Raw genomic sequence first — 3,480 nt, 5'->3', positions numbered from 1 at the left:
GGCTTAATCCGCTAGGGTATCTCGTGTCGGTTACATACAACATTAATATGCTGATAGGTCTGACAACTTTTTTAATTGTCAGGGCACCATTTTGAAACATTGCTCAATGCTAATGTTAAAAAAAAAATTGAAAAAAATATGCACATGAATTACGAACAGAAACCATTCTAACCATGAAACAAACTTAAATTTAAATTGACAAATCCATTCTTCATCCATTATTATTTTAAATTTACTTGAATACATTGAATTTACTTGAATGTTTACACCAGGCCAAACCAAATCTGAAAAATAAAGTAAAAGAAACAACAAACATTTGTTGACAACTTCATCTTCCTCAAAAAACTTGCACCTCATCCCAGACTTGCTACTCACAAACAACTTCATCTTCCTCAAAATACATGAGCGTAATGGAGACTATCAGATATATGGATGCAGAGACCATGCTCATTCTGGGTTGAGCATTTATACATATATTTATGAGATTTGTGGACATCGTGGTTGCCGCTGCTCATTTTTCTTGCAGATCTAAAGTTTGACATTGCTATCGTTCCTTGTGTTCGCCATCATCTCTGGTCGTTGTCTACAACATAAGCTCACATACTAGGCTCGGATTTCACTATTGCATTTGTGCTAGAATTAAGAAATTAATAAGGAAACGAGATCGATGTGTAACGCCCCTGCTCTGAAATATTTGTATATTTCGAAAAATAATTATGGTAGGCCCAACCTAGAACATAGCTAATTGATTTTTCTTCTCTTGGATCAATTTCCATCTATATACTAATTCTCGAATATTTAAACACATTTATTTTATGGCTGCATCTAAGAGCAAGTCCACCGGGGGTGAGAAAGGCCAGCACCCAGCCAAAATACTAGCCCGGCACCCAGTGAAACCACTCCAGCCCAGCATTTTGACCGGCACCCAGCCCAAGCTAGTCTCCAGGCCAGCCTAAAATCGACAGAGGCGTGAGCCGGCCCGTATGACGCCAGCGTGACGTCGTGGGCTTTTTTAATTTTTTTTCTGCAATCTCCACCTACACCGCCTCACCGCAATCTCCACCTCCATCACTCTCCGTCGCGCCTCCGACGCCTCCTGATCCTTGAGGTTCTTGGAGTTCTGTTCGTCGATATACCTGAGGTTGTCTTTAAAGATCTGGAACTACCGCTCCTTCTCTCCCAGGGCGTTGTATGCCTTGCCATGCTCCGCCAGCCACCCCTCGTAAATCAACATCACCTCATCGTCGGTCCTCCAGCTACCTATGGACTTGCTGTCTCCGAGGTTGTTATCGTATGAGATGATGGACATGTCGAGGGCCGATGAGACAATGAAGATCATGAGGAGGAGAACCGCCACGGCCGGCGACGATCAGTACGGCCCCATTTTTTTCTGTGTTTGTATGCTGAGAAAATAGAGAAGAGAAGGGTGGGAGTGATAAAATATTAAAATATTAATATTAGATGATAAAATATTAATTGATATGAATAAAATAATAATTGATATGAATAAAATAATATAATATTAGATGGACTAGGTGCCAGCACATTTTTAGGGGTGGAGATGCATTGGCCTATTACTGTTCACTAAAGTATATTACTGTTCACTTGAGTAGATAAATGAGCTGGGTGCTGGCACAAAGTCCTTAGGGGTGGACTTGCTCTAACTTCTCGTTAGACTGTCTACCTACCCTCAACAGGGATCAAGCCTTCCGTAGTTCAAAACTTCAAAATTTAAACCAAATCCGAAAATATTCCTTTAATCTAGCATATACCAAAATCGTATTAATATTCAAACCACAACAATTTGATCTCAAAAACATAATTAGAATAAAGAAATTCGCATAAAACACACTTGTCGGTTCCCTGGCCGTGCGCCACCGCACCAGCCGCCGCAGGTGGCGGTCGGCCACCCCGGTTCGCCGAAAAAATTCAATTATTTTTAAAAATTCTCAAAAATTACAGAAATGAAGATCTCAATGAGTAGAGAAACTTTCATACCTGCAACCAAGGCCAATGTTTCCTGGAAAGGCTCCAATTTCATCAAAACCTGTCGGAACCTTAGAATTTGGGTGTCCTCAATTCGACTCCATAGCAACTCCGACGACCCAACCAATGAATGAGATTTGTTTCTTGGTTCATGGAGAGTCTAATGGTGGTGTTAATTTAATGAAACCGTTTCTGATTTGCTGGATTTCGACCACGGGTCATACGATACCCACGAGTTCCTTTCTTCCAAAATTCTGAACCCAATCGTCTCAAATTTGCTATGGAGATGGTAGAGGGAAGGTATATATGATGATTTAGAGGGTTATATCGGCCCAATCCATCGGAAAAAGGATGAATTTCATCGGAGAACCCTATGGGTTGCAACCGGGTCCGCGGGACAAGGAAACCCGGCAGGTTCCTCTCCATTTCTCATTCTCTCCTTTCCCTCCTTTCTCTCTTCACCCATTGGTCATCCTCCTCTCTCCTCATTTTCTCCTCCTTCCTTTCTCTCTATAATCCATCTCCACTGCCCATCTTTTCTGTCTTTAAATCTCGGCCACACACGTGGCCTTCCAGATTTTTCTTCAAAAATCTGGAGTTATCTTGAACTCAACTATTTTACTAAAATGCCCCCAACTTTAAACGTTAATAACTTCTTCATTCTAACTCCGTTTTACGAACGGTTTGCACCTACGCGTTCGTAAGGTCGAGCTCTATTCAAAAATATAATTTTTGACCTCGAAAGGTCTACGTATTTTAAATAATTAAGGTCCAAACTTTAAACCTCGTAACTAGTTTAATTTAAAACTAAACTTACACAAATTATTATAAATTCTTGAAAAATCATATAAAAGCTCAATAATATTCTCGATTTAATTCTTCATAATCATAAATCGATTTATTTTTTATTTTCTCCACATATTCATATATTTAAAATTTTCAGGGTATTAAACGATGCATCTTACCTTTGTGCGTCGGCAAACCGAGACAGCTGAAATAGGTGAGTTGGGCTTGGGTCTGTGAAGAAATGAAGGCAGATATATGTTGAGATTTGCAGGTTTCAGAATATGGAGCTGCAATACGAAACCTGAGAGAACTAATGGATGATTTCAGATTGGATGGATAAGCTTTGGTTTTGATTGCAGGCAAGTAAGGTTTTTCTGAAAGCAAGAGGAATGGAAGAAATTGCAAGAGAAAGTGCAAAGAGATGGGGTAAACGGCGCATGAGGAATGGCAACAATGAGAAAAGGGAAGCTGATAACTCAGCTTATATACTAACTTGCTAGGGTTTCTCTCACATAGGGGCACTTTTGGCGTAAAAATAATAAAATAGTCAATTTCTATCGGTTATAACCGTCAGAATACTAAAATAATAACCGCCAGAAACTAAAATAATAAAATAGTCAATTTCTATCGGTTATAACCGCCACCATTAACTTAGAAACTGCCATAATATGTTAAAAATATTTATAAAAAAAAATTCAAATTTTATGG

This window comes from Malus domestica, chromosome 06 (assembly GCF_042453785.1).
Source record: "Malus domestica chromosome 06, GDT2T_hap1".
Classification (NCBI taxonomy): Eukaryota; Viridiplantae; Streptophyta; class Magnoliopsida; order Rosales; family Rosaceae; genus Malus; species Malus domestica.
The sequence above is the reverse complement of the archived record's forward strand: the minus strand, read 5'-3'. Positions refer to the sequence as shown.